Here is an 18350-nt window from a genome sequence, read left to right as displayed (position 1 = left end):
TTACATGCTTGCTCTTTGTTGTAACGTGCTGCCCATGATGAAAATTGTAGACGTGGTCAGAATAACACCAGTTACACCATTAGTCTCGAAAGTTTTAATGCCACCTCATATGCCTGGAAAATAAATTTTGCATTTTGTGATAGAAATCCAAAAGTTTATTTTGTAATATACAGTAACAAACTCGATGAGGATGATTCTATGTGCTTCTACAGCTACGCACATTATTTAAGACAGAAAGAGTATTAAAACAAAGCATATTTTTCATTAGTTATAAATATAAAGGATTTTTAATTATCTGACTAAACATTTCTGATTTTTATTTGGCTGGTGATAAAACTGAAATGTCTGCATTACCATCAAACCACTCCTACAGAAAACACCACGAGGAGTAAATTAGAGGAGTCATGCGGAGACTCATGCAGTCATGTAGGACTCATGAGCTAATTACTGGACTTTCTCAGTTATCCGATATCAGTCATGGATATGGTTAGAAAAACATCACCGGATATTAGTGAATAATGAGGTTTGTGAACAAGCCTGTAAATGAGATGATGGTGTCTGGCACTTCTCTACTCATTTGGTAAAAAGCAGGCTGAGAATTGCACATTTTTGGCAAGAACCCAGCAACCAGATAGCTGTATGTGAAAAAAATAAGTGTGATTTCTGGCCAATGTGATCACATGGTGGTTATTTTTTGATAAGGCAAATCCATGAGTTTATATTTTAACACCCCAAAAAAGTTTTTTTGATTGAATTCACTTCACACATGGCCAAGGCTGAAGGTATCTCTATTTCTTCAGTGTTTTTATGCAACAATCTAAGATTCTAGTCAAGCACAATATTATTAATCATCTCTATACTTAGCTTTCTGTGGTCACAATTGATTGCTCCATCTGCCTTGCTTACTTTAAAACACATTAGATAAATATTTTGTGGCCTTGTTATAGTAATAATATATATATTTTTTATTCTTATTCGAAAATAACCCGCTGTGTCACACGGCACTTTATGGCTCTTCATTTTATATGGGTTTTATATACAGTCCATGTATAAATGTCATATTTTTTAACTAAAGAAAAAAACAATAAACAGAACAGACATGCAGCAGGATTCGAGGAGGTCTGATACACAACCCATGTGTCTGTGTTGCCCCTTGGCAATTTTCCTTCCTACACAATTTTCATGTGTTTCCAAGAAGGCCAGATGGTAACAGTGTGTGCTGTGCAAATAATAACAGTGAGGATGCCCTAAAATATTGTAAGCATGGTTTAAAAATATAGCCAGTGGTGAGACTGAAGAGCTCAGTGCTGTCCTGGACAATTTAGGGCTTTTTGTTATCACATTATCCAGTGGAACAGAGCAACATGCCAATGGTGAACATCTAGAAAAGAGGTGTGAAAAAACAAATGGGAACCACAGGCATCTAAAAATAATAAATAAAAAAAACCCACTGGGTTTTTAAAAGCTTTTATTTAATTTATTTATAGTTGCATTTAATGTTGTGAAATGTCTATTAAATTAGTTCCTGTTCTCACAGTAGTGTAAAGACACGAAAAAAGCTTCAGCTTATCATGTTGTAAACGTCTTTGGACACTGGAGACTCCTTTCATCTGATTATCATCTCTCAAATCACTCTTCATTTGATCTAGTAGACCCAAACCTGTTCCAGCATGACGATGCTCCTGTGCACAAAGCCAGCTCCATGAAGATCTGCTGTTGGAGTAGAAGATCTCCTTCCATTAAGCTTTAACACGTTTGAACACCTTTGGGATGGATGTGAATGCTGATTGCACCCCAGGAATCTCCTCACCTTCTAACAACACCCTTGTGGATGAATAAATCTTCACAAATCTCCACAAAATCTATTGGAACATCTTCCCAGACGAGTGTACAGCAAAATGTGGAATGGGATGTTAAAAAACATACTAATCTTATAGTCAGGTGTCCACAAACTTTTGTCAGTAGAGTGTAAATACGGTACATACACAAGCGGTGAAATGAAAAGTCTGTGCATTACAATGAACAGATATAAGATGTGATTTATTCAGAAGTTTCCAAACTAATCAAAATCACACAATGGAGAGATTTTATCAGTGCCGTAAAGTAAAAGAATGATTTCCAGGCATTATTAGAAATAATCCTTTTTTTCCCATGTTTAAGCTTTTAAGACCTGATTATAGTTCATGCACACACACACACACACACACACACACACACACACACACACACACACACACACACACACACACACACACACGTACACACACTGTGATAGAAATTCATTGTAGAGATGTTGAACATGTTTTGAATGAAGAAGATCATAGGCTCGGCGTGTACGATGGCGTGATAAAGATGTTATACAAATTGATATAAAGTGATTTCTGAGAAACGCATCTGCATGCCGACCTCTGGAACTTTAACAAGCTAAATACGGGAGTGAAGCAGCTCAAATGTTCTTTTCAGTGCAGGATGATTTTAGAATCGGAGTACATGTGTCATCAGATGTAAAAGGGAAAAAAAGGTGAAGGATGAAATGATTTGCTCTGGGTTTTGCTGCTAGACGTTCTCATTTAACACATTTTTTCTTCTTGTGCTTTAATGTTAACCAGTGAAAAAAAAAGCTATTATACAGTATATATAATATCATAGATAATATTAAAGCTATTCAGGGGTCTAGACATAAAGTCTGCAGTGGACGCACCACGTAAATGAATTGAAAACTTGTATAATTGTTCATATAGTAATACAGGAGGTTTGTCCAGTGTCAGTGCTGAGTCTGAGATAAAGCTGAGAACTTTGAGATCTTTAGGATTTCTGGACCATCGCATTCTTATTGTTTTTTTTGTAAATAGCTAAAAAACAATGCTATTATTAAATAATACAAAATTGATATCAAAATGCTTTTGTTTATGAGAAATAAAAAAGAAACGAGCGACATTAAAAGTATCTCCGCTTCATCACACCACCTTTTATTGATTATTTCCCTTTGACTGAATGACATGAAACAGATTCTCCTTAATTAATTTAACACTTTTGCTTTTTAATATTGCTGTTGCATCAAAACTTAGCTGTTTTATTTATATAATTGAGTTTTTTTCCCCGGAGAATTCAATCTCATTAGGCCCTGTAATGCAGGACATTAGGGAGGATGTGCACTTGGACAGGACATCTATACAATTAGAAATCAGCTACGATTCCCTGGTGAGTTGAATTCGAACAAGATGACAACACCAGACATGCACCAGGCTCGGAGCTCCAACACAAGCACAGATGAGTCTTCCAAACAATGTGAGGGTAATATTTCGTTTCTTCTCAAATATTATACTGCTGTACATCGCAGCATTCGGCAGACGCCCTTATCCATAGCAAATTAATCCAGATGTATACAGCTGAGAAGTTGATGTTTGTGGGCCCTTCTCAAGAGCACAGCAGTGGCAGCTTAGCAGAGCTGGAGTTGAACTCATGACCTTCTGATCAGAATTTCAACAAAGCCACCGTTTCCCACAGGATACTAAAGCAGCTGTGAATGGTTGAGAAGACACACTAAAGCTCGGCTCTTCTATAAAGCAGGCGTGAGAATGAGATCAATTGTTTTTCCATTACAAGTTCATTTCTGAGTTTGTAAAAACGTACGCTGGGGTAGACGAGAGAGAAAATTTCCGACGCTTCCTCCTGGTCATTGTTTTGTTTCATATTTAATAATAGCACGAAAAGTTCTGCTTGTTTCCTCGCTGTGAGCGAAAAGGCGAACTGCAGGGAGTTGTGCTGGTTCAGCAGAGCAGAAACACACCATCCTCGCTCCTGACTAAAAGCATTAGTGGGCCGTTTAAAATACCAAAATACAGACGCTACACGCAATTGGCTCAGGAGGACACTGTGCAGACAGACAGGTCATGCTGTGAGCTGTTAGTATTTTTAGCTACATTATTATCCTGCTTGGTAATAATTCTTAAAAGCTTGAAGACGACTATTTAAGGTTCAACACACACTTCAGAATGAAACTGAGCGATAACTAAGTGAACTGACTGGAGTGACCTTTTCCTCCTCTTTAGCTGGTCATTGATTTTAGCATTTCAGTGTATCATGACTGCAACTTAGTGAAATGCAGTGCAACTGTGAATTACATTCATTTATATCACGTGTATCACGTGTGCTTACTGTAGATCTTACCAGCATTATAATAGTACCGTATTTTTCGGACTATAAGCCGCTACTTTTTTTCCACGTTTTGAACCCTGCGGCTTAAACAACGAAGTGGCTTATTTATGAATTTTTCCTGGGTTTTTCCCGGTTTCACAAACTTCAAGCCAAAAAACTGAGGGACATAACATTAGACCAATGAAATTTCCGAACGGAAACGAAAAAACACACCTCACCTGTGTTCTGAGCTGCACGGCATCGGGAGAAACGCACAACGATGCCAAAAGATAAACTCCCGAGAGAAATAGTTGTGAAAGGAAGGAGGAAGACAGTGAACAATGACTTTCTTGGTCGGCTACTGTTTAGATACAAGCCGTTGTAGCGTGTTGAGTCTGGGTGAAGTGAGAGCTCGCTAACTCCAGTTACAACAGAAATCATATAAGCACAGACAGGTTTCCAAAACTCGTGCTTTTTTATTTTTCTTGGCAACAGGGTTACGGGTTAGTCAAAGAAACTTAGAAATGAGCATCAGAAAATAATAAGGACATATTCCTCGGTCTTGCACACATGCAGTAATAGCAGAAAAATGCAGCGGCAGGCTATTCCCAAAATACCGCTATGCTCCTAAAGAAGCCACAACATATTTCACCGGTTACACCGTGTAACAGACACTGTCTTTCATTAAAACCTGTGTAAAGTTCATCAGTTTCAGTGTAGACACCTGCAGCTTATAGACAGGTGCGGCTTATTTATGTTAATAAATCTTTGTCAAATTCAGTGAGTGCGGCTTATATTTGGGTGCGTTAAATAGTCCAGAAATTACGGTAAATCATTAAGAATATGTTAGAAAGTCAAATATGTAAATACAGTTGTTGATTATGCTAATTTGCTGAATGGAATGAATTTGATGTGTTCACTGGAGGAAACGGTTTAAAACTCAGGAGTCGGGAGTCTCAGACTAGAAGAAGCGGAATGGAATCAGACAGATAGGAGAGAATACGTCTGTGCTTATTTCGCCTGTAAGGCTTCTGAGTTTATGTACCATGAAAAAGCTCATCTTTTGGACAAACCCTTACGAGATAAAAATCTATTTAACAGGTGATATGGGAGCCTCGTTCCCCTGAGCGACATCACAGCTGGAAAAAAAAGAGAGAGTAAAAATGGGCAAGAAACACAATCTTACCCTTAAATCCCTGCCTTATTGAGGAAACTACAGTGGAAACAGATTCTTTTCTCTTGCATGAAGGTAAGAATTGAATCGTATGAATCTTGGCTCAGACATTTCCTCTCTAAATGTTTAGTCATTGAATCCAAAGGTCTGAATAATAAAAAGTGTTTTTATGGGGGAAAAAAAGAATGCTGTCTGCAATAACCTCCGTTTTTTTTTAATTATTACTTTGTGAATTACAAAGAAGATCTGCTTTTAATGTTATCATCTTGTCTTTAATTTGTAGAAATAGACTTTCACTCATTTTATACTTGTCCATCAGTCATCTTAATTTGTTCCCATGCCATGAACACCAAGGAGCAATTCAGCACGGACAGTCAGTCCACTTACTGCAACATTCTACATGGAAATCTGTGGGAACCTGCAGGAACCCACATGAACAAATGGTGAAAACCATGAACTGTCGGGCAAAACTTGCGCAATGCCATTTTATATAATACCATCTAAACCATGGCCTGTCCTTTTCCACAGTGTGTAAAGAGCAAGTTAGAAGGAAACTCTAGCGTATTAGTTCTCCAACTTAGATTGGCCAACAGCAGTGAAGGAGATCCACTCATCCTCTGCGTATATCAGTCACGTCTTTGCAATATACATTAAGTGTTTGCATTTCTCGAGGGCTAACACAGACATATTCAAGCTGTCCGAGATGCCATTGAGCTGGAGTTCACCTCGAAGGATGTTTCTATACCAACAGCACATGAAGAAATTGCATTTTCGACACTTCTGCAGGCGTTTAATATTACATACATGGAAAAAAGCGTCATCACTGACACATGAAGAGGGACTGGAGGAGGTTATGTCGATGTCTGCGTCTGAGTAATGATGACTTTATTTTTTGCTTATATGAAGACATGTTTTATGTTGGTGCTACTGTATGTAGTTTAATAAATCTGATCCTTTACATCATTTAGCTTTAAATAAAATGCAATAAAATCTCAAGTACCTTTAAGAAAGAACTCCTAATATCAGCTCATTATGTGTATAAAAGTCACCGCTCACAGAATCAACCTCTTCCATTTAAACCTCTCCACTACCATGGAGGAGACCAAAGAGCTGTCAAAGGTATGAGATTGTAGACCTGCAAAAGGCTGGAATGGGCTACAAGACCATCAGATTTTTGGCCGCATGTTTTGGGTCATTGTCATACTGGAAGACCATCAGCCTCCCATCTTCAGTGTTTGGGCTGAAGACAAAAGGTTTTCATCCAAAATTGTACAGGTTACGGCCCTGTTCATGTGGTAAAGTCTTTCTGTACTCTTAGTAGACAAACATCATATTCAGCATTTCTCTGCCTCAAAACACGGCACGTCGAGCTGATGCCAAAGAGCTCAGTTTTGGTCTCCTCTGACCGCATCACATTCTCTCAAAGTCTTCTCTAAATTATTCAGGTGTTTATTGAAAAACTTCAGACAGGTCTGTTCATGTGCATTCTTAAGCAGAAGGACCTTGTGTGTTACCAATTGTTTTCTTGGTGACTGTGGTCCAGCTCCCTCGAGATCTTTACCAAGCTCCTTCTATGTAATTCTGGTCTGATCCCTCACCTTTCTCAGAATCATCCTCATGAGGTTTTGCATGGAGGTTCAAATCAAGGGCGATTGATTTACCTTGTATTTCTTCCATTTTTGATTATTGTGCTAATTAACAGTGCTCTCTTTCTCACCAAGCTTCTTGCTGATGGTCTTGTAGCCCATTCCAGCCTTGTGCAGGTCTACAATCTTGTCCCTGATGTCCTTTGACAGCTCTTTGGTCTCGCCCATGGTGGTGGAGAGGTTTGAATGGAAGAGGTTGATTCTGTGACTGGTGTCTTTTATACACATCACAAGTTTATATTAGGAATTCTTGCATAAAGGTACAGGAGATATTTGGGGGTGTGGAAGTCAGAATTCTTGCTGGTTGTTAGGAGATCGAATTTCAGATTTATTCCCCCTCAGTTGTTATAAAAAGCTCCAGTCTATTAGGAGGTCTTTACACTGGATTTTGGATTGTGGCTGTGTGGATGTGTTGATTCATTTACAAGAGCATTAGTGAGATTTTAGCCTCAGTTCCAGTTTATCCCACAGTGAAATTTATAGTAAAGTTCTACAAACTGGAACAGTCATGCAGGAACAATGATTGATTATCTAAGTATCAAATGTGCAAACTCATTCGATTTGCAATGGTGTGCTTACAACTTTATGGCGATAGTTCAGGGGAGAAGCACATATGGCTATGATGATCTGGGGTGCACACATTTTTTAAAACCCTCAGTGTTTTTCCAATTATCTTGCCTGAAGAAGTCTTTTCTAACACTAGGATGCAGGACTCAGGTGAGGTTACATTTTGGCTTTTTAGGCAAACCTCTGTGTTTTAGACTGCACCAGTGATATGGAAGATATTGAGGAGGGTAAATTATAAATCAGTTGCAGGAATCAAATAAAACCCAGTGAAAGACCTGATGGAAATATCAGAGTTTTCAATGGAGAAAGATCACAAGATCTTAACATGGAGCTGCATCTCTACAGATGGTGGTATTTAGTTTTAGCTGATGAGCTTCCACACACACAAAAAAATAAAAATCCACCAAAATAAAATGTGTTTGATGGATGGAAATAGGGGAATTAGTTAAATGTCTTCAGAAAATGAATATGAAGAACCACAAGAGCAAAGAAAATGCATTTTGAGAAACAGCTCTAGGGCTAGAAACTGGTAACTTTGGTGAGAAAGTAGGAAAGGGATAAAGGAAAACACTAGGAGACCACACAGGCTTGGCTTTAGACTATAGGAAGCCCAAGACAAGATTTTACTCTAGAGACCACCAGCAGCCAACAATTATTCTATTCAAAATCACCAAATCTCTACAAAAGAAAAACATAATGCTGTACATCATGTAGAAAACTAATTAACTGTTATAAATGCTCCAAAAAAATAAGCTTGTATTAATTGGGCCTCATAATGCAAAAGTTGAGGAGGTTTGTCCTCATTTTCACCATTTATTTTTGTGCAATTCTGCACTTCGGTCTGAAGACTGAACCAGTGTATGCCTAAAAGTCTTGGACCTTGCTTTGGATTTAGTTCTTAAGAAAAAGAAGCCCAGCACATTGGTCTGATTTGGATTTGTTGGTCTATCACATGACTCCAGTAGTGCTCAGTAGTGGTCCCACCTTCTCTCAGGGTAAAAGGTCATCAAGAATCTTCTCTGCTCTGGAATCGAGGTGGTAAAATGAATTTCCTCTAGATGTCTGAACAGCTGAGTCACTTCATATCATTAATCGACGGGTTTTTTCCTAAAACACTTAAACTTGCACTTTTTACCTTTTAGTTTTGTCTTTGTTTAAAATCATGTGCTATAATTCCTCTCAACAGGGTTTAGGTCAGGGGTGTCGAAACTTTTCCACAAATGGCTGATGTGGGTGTCAGTTTTTATTCCAAACAAACACATTCCACACAAATTATACTTGTTTGAATTGAATTATTGATGTAAACCTGCATACACAGATTTGCCCTTTGTGGAAAAGATTGGACACCCCTGGATTAGACTGAGGGTATCCTCAGTCCTAAGTGTTGATTTATTTATTAACAGAGACTTAAAACACTTTGTAAAATGTAAATCTAGTGCTCGCTAATGTGAACACGGGATTAGTTTTGCCAACTGACATTATCTATATTAAACACACTTCAGATTTTCAAGCTTTCTGCTGACAGGCATAATAATAGACTTTATAGTTGCTATATTACAGACTTCCACACTCATCACTCCCAGGAGACATGTTAGTTGTATTGAAGGAAAGGTGAATTGCCAGATGTTTTACCAGTCACCAATGACAGGTAGTGTTAAAAAAAGCTATTTAACTAGACTTGATTAAAGGAAACATAAAGTGAGTTTATATTAATAACTGCTACAGCACTAATTTACCTACCTGCATTTTTGTAAGATGACCAAAAAAAACGTAAGAAGCCCAACATGGCCACAATGAGAAAGAGATAGAAACCCAATCATAGGACTGATAAGGGAACCTCAGGCAAAGACAAAAAACATTTACACTGAAAAGACATTCCTAATGGTTTAATATCAAATATGGCAAATATGGTTGTTTCCACCAGGACTGTTATTTCTGAGGATGTATTTATATAAAAAACATGTTATGGTCATGTGTCCCAAAAGGACACACGTGCTGAAAAAAACCACACCTGGACTGCACATGTGCTCAAATCGCATGCAAATTGTAGTAAATAAGACAAGTTGCATTTATACTTTACTTTGTCACAATCAGATACTTGCTTGTGGTTGACATAAGAAAGAAAAAAGTTCTCCGCACTGAGCCACCAGTGCTGTTTGCTTCTTCACTTTTTTAATTGAATCACTCACAGACCAGCAGTGACCTGAAAAGAAGATATTCTCAGCGGCATCATTTGCAATATCATCTTGAGGTGTTGGTGCTGCCTGGCAGGCTGTGAAATCGAGCAGGTTTTATTTTCCATGAAAACACCCGAGAACGGCTGAGAGATGACGGCTTTATAAAATTACCTCGGTGGTTGAAGGAAACAGAATTTTGAAAAGGTCTGTGGTCAGGGTGTATCACGTAGCATCGGCTAAATCGGCCACCGGGAAGTGATTTAATTAATTGGGTTTATCGGAAGTAGCTTTTGTGCTGTGAAGCTATAAATCCACTGGTTTATCAGATGTGATGGAGATCAGACTGCAGCTGAACTGTGCAGATAAGAAGTGTGACCACTAAATACACAGAGGGCTTTTAATGGCAGATCTGTTTATTACTGAATTGTCATGACTCGATGATGAGAATGTGACAATACACTCAATTTCCTCAACAGAAAAGGTTCAGCAGCAACTGAGTTGAGTTTAATGTTGGAAATATAAAAGGTTTTACAGCTTTTTCCTGAGGGATCCCGAGTTAAAAAGAAACTAAAGTATCACCCACCAAGAGGGCGAGAGTAACTCTGGACTTGATGCTACCATCACCATGCTTCACTGTGGAAAGAGAGCTATCAGGGTGACTAACAGTATTAAATCACATAGGAGTTTGTTCCGAGGCTAGATAGATTCATCAGGTCTCATCTGATAGGAACATTCTTTTTTCCCACAAGTCTCCAACCTACTGTATACATTTATATTTGCTATATTATCAGGAAATTGCAGATATCTGTAGTCTCTGTGATATTAGCTACACAGTTCCAGTGTTGGTGTTAGCAAATTATATGAATGATTACAGTACAATAAGCAGCAGCAATCAGATAATTAATGCAGATCATTTTCGTTTGCATGCAGCAGAACTCACTTCCTCTGCACCTAAAAATAAACGGCGAGACGGTGAGAAGATTACAGAGTGTCGGAGCATGGAAGAGAGGCACTTCATCCATTTTTAAAAGCGTATGGAAGACAGGCTGTACAGCTGAGAAATTGAAGGTTACTGCTGACAGGTGAAGTGGAATTGAAAGCAATAGAGGGAAGGAGAGAGGCGTGGATCAGCCTTGAGACGGCAGATTAGTCGGGTAGTAGTGCTGTTTTATAGTAATTGAGTTATCCCTTTTCATCGCAAATGAGCACCAAAGACCTTGTAAACACAAATACATACACTCATCCATAACCGATATGTTTGTCCTGGCGCTTATCGGCTGAAAAACATCATCAGTGACCTCCCGGATCCAGTTTATAATCAACTTGGATTTGCATTAATGGATGTATTCTTTGGGAGAAGTTCTTGTTCCTGCAGAAGCATTTGCTCCTTAAAATGTATACCCTTAAATCCTCATCCTCACATCCCACCTTACTGAAGGCGAATGAATAATATATCATCTTTAAAATTGGATTCTGCAGTATTAAGCAGCAGAGAACTGAGAATCCCGTCAGCGCTTTATATATAAATGAGCGGATTATTGAAGAAAGAGAATGAGAGAAAGAAAGAGAGAGAAAAAGAGAGAGAGAGAGAGAGAGAGAAAAAGAGTGATAGAGAGAGAGAGAGAGAGAGAGAGAGAGAGAGAGAGAGAGAGAGAGAGAAAGAGAGAGAGAGAGCTGAGATAATATGTGGAAAGAGAGCAGAACTGATTCTGATGCCTTGTCCATATGTAAAAATGTTCGAAAGGGATTTTTGAGAAAATGTATCATATAGCTCCGCCCATGTGACATCATTAAATTGTAAAAATATAAGAAAAAAATTTATTTCAGGTGTAAATAGAATGCTAGCTAGCTAGCATACGTGACTCCGCATCACTTAAATCTACGAGTTATTTTACGATACGTCACATGGGCTATTGGGATCTAATAAAATGTGACACGTAATAACCATTAAAGTCCACTGATGGGTGTGAAAGCACCTTGTGTAGCTGATATGTTGTGGTGCAAACTACCCCACGCTACCCCTCATCCATCAATGTTAAAGCGGCCCAGCTGAGCAGATCTCATCCGGGTGGAGGTTTATACCCACTACAGCCGCGAAACTCATATATCACACGCTCTTCTGTACTGCTTCTGTACTGCCAGGGTTTATTTTGTGATTCCTGCACCTTGCTTCCTCAAGCCTGCTGGGTCTTCACCCAAATAAAAAAGGATATTTCAATTTATTGTTGCATGTTTCATGGAAAGTGAAGAGATGCTCGCTCTGATGGTGCGCTCTCTCTCGAATAAGAATGGGAGTTGATTCAGGGGCAGGGAGGAGGTGGGGGGGTATAATTATGGACACACAGAAAGAGTACTCCAGGAGGAGAAGCTAAAAGTAGTAACATCATCCATGAAAACAAAAGATAGTAAAGTCATAACTCCACTGTGGTGGAGGAGGAAAAGGCCAATGCAATGAAGATAAAAAAAATTCCCCAACATGCTTTTAATTTCTGTTGAGTATCTGATAAAAAAAAAAATCATAGATGTGGATTAAACCCAGGATGAGGCCGTGATACACGTGAAGCAACACAGACAGACATTGTAAAAAAAAAAAGCTAATTCTGCTACAATCCTGAGTCCTATTAGCATTTTCCTGTAAAATCTCATTAATCACAGTAATGCATCAGCGTCACCGGGGCCGATGTGCCTGCGTTCTCTGAAACACATATTCCACACTGCTCCACGTGACACGTGTGCACGCAAAACCATTAACCTGAACCGCATTTGCATCACATTAGCATCTGAAGTAATCATAATAATAGCAATAATAATAACAATAATTCAATTGAAAATGGCATTTCGTAAAGTTTTAAATGTGGCGACTGCACTGAGCAGGTTGTAGTGAATGCGTTACCTGGAAAAGCCGCATTCTTCTGCATAATACGTTGTTACAGAACCGGTTCGGCTCGAGCAAACATGACCGGGCTGGAAATTATTATGATTATTATCATTACTGGGAATAGGGTTATCAGAAACCGAGCTAACGGCATTGCTGAGATTGTTTTGAAATGAACGGTTTGGCTAAAAATGAAATGCTTTCATAGCTCAAAGATGGCGGCTTTATTTGTTGTGCTGGATAACAAGAAATGTTTTTGCAGGAGCTTTTACTCAAGACAAACGACGTTTGTGATAATCGCTAGGTAACAATAAACACATCCTACATTTCTTTTGTGAGTTTGGATACATTTGTGTTTTTACTAATTGACTGTATAATTAGCAACGAGTTCCTACTTGAAGGTTTCCTGACAGCAAAAACTCATACAGTGTGAACCCAAATTTGCACATATTTTATTAATGATAAACTGAAGCCTTCTATTGTTTATTACCTCCGTTAGCGTTGCAGTGCAAACTAAAGACGCCAAACATGTCTTAGCTGATTGACTACTCGCAGGTTGTATTGGGGGAAAACAAACACCAATCAGCTTCTGTAATCAGACCTATTGGGTTCTCAAGGCTATTTAAATTAATACAATTATGAAAGCCTTGAAATCTCTCGCTACAAATGTACCTTAGTCCGATTTCTCCTGATACACAGTACAATGTCGTTTTCCTCTTTAGTCATGCCTGCTAACATGCTTCAGGACTCATACAGTGCCTAAAAGACCTACAGCAGTGGATCTATCACGCTGCTGTTAGAAAACTCTCTTCCGTTACCAGGTTTAAAAAAAAAAAAAAAAGAAAAAGGTGCTATACGTTTTTCATTGAGAAACGGTGATCTGAAATCGATGCTTGAGGTTTAGACCTTTAGAATGGTATATAGTTTGTCATGGTTACTCTTGTCCCTTTTCATTTAATCTATTGTTAAACATTAACACCTTCGAACAACGGGATACCGGACGTGGTGGCGCGACGCTAAAGGCTAAGAGATTAAAGCGTTCCCAGGCTTCCTGTCAGTCGCATCCGTCAAATCTTTACAGTCAGAGTAGCGTATTAAGAAAAGGTGAGCTGAGCAGTGAAGGATGAGTATTTGAAGATTGTGCTAGTTATGGAACACTTACTCTGTACCATAAAGACTGAAGGGAAATAATCTTTTAGTGTTCATGTAAAATAAGCCAAGATGTCTCGACACATGTCAGAATGGTGAAGGAACATATTTCTCTACACATTTAGCCACGAATATACATGAAAATCAAATAAAATATCGCTGATTAGCTCAGGCATTAATTAACTGCAAGTTAGCTAGCTCGCATGTCACATTGTCTTCATCAAGCTTCAGTTAGCTAAAGAGTGAGGTTAGCATTCAGCGTTCATGGCTAAACATTTTCCCATATCGTCCCCCTCTAATGATTTGCATATCTTAAATGATTGGGTGAAAGTTGTCACTAATGACATCACTTAACCCCACCCCTTACATTAGCTTTTGACAAAAGTACTAGGGATATTTTTAAAAAGTTTCTTTAATTGTTAGCTGATTTATAAAGCAAAGTTTGTCGTGTTAAATTCCTCTGTTCTGAAGACATCAGCAGTTAAAGTTTAATCTCAGACTAATAGAAAAGCACTGGCACTGGAGACTCCTTCCATAAATATAACATAAACGTCTCCTCAAAGAAAATTTACCAATCATCGATTGCACACTTTTAGAAAAAAATCTGTCTCATGTGAACCATCAGCCTGTGAACAAGTCGTTACTGGAGAAACGAAGACATTAATATAAACGTGATTGAAATTCCACACCGAGGCAGATCTACACATCGCTCGCTCTAAACCTCAAAACTGTCTTGTTTACGTCAGCGTACGAGTTTTCCTGAAGGATGTTCATCATGCTTGTGTTGCCGTCAGTATTTTTTTAAAGGCTCCTGTGTCTTTCAGACCGACTGAGAATTTCTGAATAAATGTGTCATTAATCATGTGAAGCACTTGGATGTCTGTAAACAGAATTTCCAGCAGTGCCGAGTTGTAGCACACTCTCAATTAAAGGCAAAGCAGACACAACAGACGCTACTGCAGACTGGGAATAAACAGAAATGAAAAGAAATTTCCAAAAGCTCCAAAGATGTTTACCTTCTGAAGGAAACCGATTGCAGACGGGAAGATGTGAAGCCTGACTACACAACTGCTTTGATATTTAAATATAGCATTTTTAGGTGGAATTGATGGAAGGGTATGTACATTAAGATGATACAGAGACTAAGTTCTGAAGCTTCAGGGTGGACAATAAATGCAATACTGTTTCAATGTGGATCTGCCAGCCTTCAAATGTTTCTGCACATATTACTTATTTAAAACCCGAGTACGCTACTACCAAGAATCCCTCAAAATTACATTGAATGGCTCTTCAAGGCTAATCAAACATAGCAATCTGGAATGATTGACAGTTAATATTAGCAGCTCCGTCCCCTCCCTTTCTCTTCATTTCACTTTAATGACACTGTGGCTTTTGGTGCATTTGTCTCGAATCAGTTTTCACACTTGTGCTGAAGAATCTTTTAAGTTCAATGCTAAAATGATCATCCACGGCTCGGTGTGTGAAACATCCAAATATCTAGAAATCTTCTGCTCTAAATCACCCACAGAAATAAAGTAGTGACAGATGACAACATTTATTTTAATGGATAGGTATTATATATATATATATATATATATATATATATATATATATATATATATATATATATATATATATATATATTAGTGGTGTAATGGTACACAAAATTTTGAGTCCGGTACAATTTCGGTACGGTAAGGCGGAAGAAATGCAAAATATTAGATTACTTGTATTATAAGTATTATTATTTTTATGTGTGATCAACATTTGAACAGTTTACATTTATAAAACAATTTTAAATAATATTTTTTTATATGAATAAAAAATCTAATAAATGATACACACATTATATTGGTTAAATTGAGTAATCAATTAAATGGACACAAATCAAATTAATTACATAAAATAAAAAAGTTAAATACTTTACATTTGTCAGACCCCTGTTTTATTTATTTCATCAGACTTTATCAAATGTCTTCATTCGTTCCATCTTTTATTCATTAGCTCCATCGATACTCGGAATTGTCAGGATTTTCAACTTTTAAGACAAATTCTTGAAGCAGGACAAAGAAAAACCGCAAAAGGATCACTAGCGCTAGCGTTAGCTGCTATCCAAAAAGTAACTAGCGGCTAACACTAGCACAATGGATTCCGGATTCAAGATATTTCTTTCTTTCAACTTTTCATTTTACTGCATGTTGTATCCTGCTTATAACTATGTTTGTGACAAATAAAAATCTTGAATCTATCGCAAAAGCATTAGCCGCTAGCTGCTTCCGGGTGATCGTCTAAAGCTAGTGCAAAATAAATCTTATTTCTGTTACGAAGTGAGTAGCCACAGTGGCACTGCTCTAACTTTAGTTTCTTTTTTATACCCCTGGCATTGATTATGATTTAAAGTTTCAAAAAATAAATAAAAAAATGCCCAAAGTGCCAGGCAAAGATTAAAAAAAACTTGCGGTCCGCCACTTTATACGTTCCTGAGGAAACTCAGATTGTAATTATGTTCCGCATGGATTACGGCTTGCGTTCAGTAAACATGTACCAAACCAAAATCCCCGTACTGAAAAATGTCTAAACAAATACGTGTATTTAACCTTCTGGTTAAAGGTTATAAGTTCAAATCCAACTTCTGCCATTCCTTTACTGGTCTGTTTGTATTATTAATTAATTAATTGTAAGTTAATTTTTATGTTAATGCTTTTGAGGATGTAAATGAAGGTTTAACTGATGCGTGAATGAGTGAATGTCTACCTGTTAATGATGCTGAGAACATGTGTGAAGATAAAACTGGAGCTCAGCAGTCAACAGTTTGACTTCTAAACAGAAGGTTATGAGTTCAACTCAAAGCACTTTCCAAGCTGCTGTTCTTTAATTGTTCTGCATTATAAATGAGGCGATTGTAAGTACATTTACATTTTAATGCTGCTGAGGATATAAATGAAGGTTTAACTGATGCTTCTAAGTTAATGAGTGACTGTAGGTGAATGTTTACCTGTTGATGCTGCTGAGGATATAAGTAAAACAATTCCTGTAGTTTACTGGTCAAGATGGTGGATGTCTGATCAGAAGGTTGTGAGTTCAAATCCTAGCACTTCTTTAAACATGCATTAAGCATTTTCAGTCAATCTCTCACTTAAAAATCCATTCCTTGATAAACAATACATACACTTTTCTGAGATTTATGCTGTTTTAGGTTTTCAATAAGTACAAATGCAATAATACTGAAGGGATGCTGTTGATTTAAATCATTACTGAATCTGAATACTGAATTCTAGAAATGTCCTGAACATTAAACCTAAAATATTCAAGTCTAAGAACACTAAAAATTTCCTTAGGTGCCTCCTAGTTCTCTTAATCGTAGTTGAGATGTCTGTATACAGTGCAACCTCGATACTCGAGGTTTCGTTCTATGCCCCCCTCGAGAGTAACAAAAACATCACAAGGTTTTGACTCTCATTTTGATTTCGAGTTTGAGTTTCCTTTTTTTAAGTTGAATTGTACATGTACTGTTTGGTAAACTCAACAAAAATTGTGAATTATTTGTCATACATATTTTATTTACTACTTTAAAAGAATAAAACAATAATAAAATAGTTTTTCGACCTCTGTTTTAAAATGTTACTCCGAACTTTTCAAGTCACTCTCAGTCCGGTTCCAAATGAAAAGTCCCGAACTATCAAGGTCGCGAGTATCGAGGTTCTACTGTACCTTGATTGAAGTCCACCTGAGAAAACGTGAGGTCATGAGGTCAAAGGAAGCTCAGAGACAGGATTGTTGCAAAGCACAGATCTGGGGAAGGCTTCAAAAAAGATTCCCAAGAGCACAGTGGCCTCCATCATTCTCAAATAGTGCTCTTTAACGTACAATGAGTAAAGACTCATTGAGGTGCAGTGGCTGATGGGAAACATAATCCAGTACATCATTTGGATTAATCCTGACAATTACCTAAGTGCAGTGAGTGTGTCAGGAAATTTGAGTCTGTAAGTTCACCACATGGAGAATTCCATCATGTCTGTGGAGAGACATTTTCTCACGTGTCTGCAAATTCTGTGTAAAAAACAAATTACTTTTTCAAAGTCAAGTTTAAACACATTTGTTTTCCATTATGGTTTAAATCCTTCTTAAATCAAAATGTTTTTTATTTCCTATAGTGCTTTTATCATTGTGTTGCCTGTTAATTAAACACAGTGTAAACCAACATGATTGTAGATGTGTGTGTGTGTGTGTGTGTGTGTGTGTGTGTGTGTGTGTGTGTGTGTGTGTGTGTGTGTGTGTATTGCCTTTATTAACATGTAACATGATAAAATATCATTAATGTAAGACAGAGATGCTCAGACACTCGTGTAAACTGCTGTCTCTGTCTGTATTACATTCTCTTGCTCATTATCTCTTTCACTCTGTTATCTCTCTATTATTTGTCTTTGTATTTCTTTTTCCCCATTCCCCCTTTTGCCATCTGTCTCTCATTCTCTTTTTCTGCACACCTGTATTTTTCTCCACTGTCTTCCTCCAGGGGCTTTTTTTTTGCACCTGTTTATCCTTGCTGCAGTAGTGTTATTTTATATCGTTGGCAAAAGCACAGACTGAAAATACATGGATTTTTTTGAGTTTGCTGCAATCTC

General features: G+C 37.7%; 1 long non-coding RNA gene across 1 annotated transcript in view; it reads left to right on the top strand.

The window, feature by feature from the left end:
- LOC310731481 overlaps positions 1 to 18350 on the top strand; it is a 137365-nt gene that overhangs the window by 92935 nt on the left and 26080 nt on the right. The window contains exon 3 of the long non-coding RNA XR_014535212.1: positions 5239 to 5386. This is a non-coding gene — a long non-coding RNA (uncharacterized lncRNA). The remainder of the gene's footprint in view (positions 1 to 5238; positions 5387 to 18350) is intronic.

This window comes from Silurus aristotelis, assembly GCF_946808225.1.
Source record: "Silurus aristotelis genome assembly, chromosome: 9".
Lineage (NCBI taxonomy): Eukaryota > Metazoa > Chordata > Actinopteri > Siluriformes > Siluridae > Silurus > Silurus aristotelis.
Note: the sequence above shows the minus strand (reverse complement) of the source record. Positions and strands in the feature narration are given on the sequence as shown.